This window comes from Geospiza fortis, unplaced genomic scaffold (genome assembly GCF_000277835.1).
Source record: "Geospiza fortis unplaced genomic scaffold, GeoFor_1.0 scaffold178, whole genome shotgun sequence".
Lineage (NCBI taxonomy): Eukaryota > Metazoa > Chordata > Aves > Passeriformes > Thraupidae > Geospiza > Geospiza fortis.
In genome coordinates, this window is record NW_005054466.1 from 1,438,025 (window position 1) to 1,438,861 (window position 837).

The 837-nt window shown below is 51.0% G+C and overlaps 1 protein-coding gene across 1 annotated transcript in view; it reads left to right on the top strand.

Moving 5' to 3' along the window:
* Positions 1-837, top strand: part of SMARCC1 (SWI/SNF related, matrix associated, actin dependent regulator of chromatin subfamily c member 1) — a gene marked incomplete at its 3' end in the record, with an annotated part of 56,070 nt that overhangs the window by 51,566 nt on the left and 3,667 nt on the right. The window lies entirely within an intron of this gene.

Here is an 837-nt window from a genome sequence, read left to right on the forward strand (position 1 = left end):
TGGCCCTTTCACATGGATTGTGTCTGACCTCAGAACAGCTCTGCCCTGCCAAGAGTGAAAGGGGTGAACCCCTCCCTTCCCTGGGGGAGGGAGCCAGCCCTGTGTGCCTTTCCCCTGACCCACGGGGTTCCAAGGACACAGTTCAGGGTTTTGGGGGCACTCAGCAGCTCCTGGGAAAGCCCTGGAAGTGGGATGTGCTGGTGGAAGGGGAATGCTCAGAATGCCAGCCTCACTTTGTGCTGATGAGGATGGATTTGCCTGAGCTGGGAAGGCAGCAGCAGCTTCAGGAGAGGGGAAGGGAGTGAAGTCAGGACATGGAGAGGAGCTGTCTGGGCCTGGATTACTCAGGAATTACCAGCAGTTGTGTCATGTGCAGTGCCTAGAGGCTTTGGAGAAGTGTTTCCTCTGCAGCTGCTTGAAAGATTACTCAAAATCTCATTTTTTATCAAAATCTCATTTGTATCAGTTTTTAATTTCTTTTTTCTGTAACTGACTCATTGTTGTGGGTAGACAGTTCCTGTGGATGGGTTGAAGATTCAAACTGGGTTATGTTGATTCATAATTGCAGGGATTTCTGCATTTGCCCTTCTGTGTGAATTTAATGGAACTGCAGCCCCATTTGGCATTCATGGAAAGGGCGCCAGGTCCAACTCCTGCTCCTCATAGCACCCAAAACTGAGCCAGGTGACCAAGAGCATCCTGCAGGCATTCCCTGAGCCCTGCCAGGCCTGATGCCATGGCCACATCCATGGAGAACCTTTTCCAATCCAGAGTTCCCCTGATCACACTGATGGAGTCTGACAAGATGTAGACTTCTCTTGGAGCAGGATGTCAGCA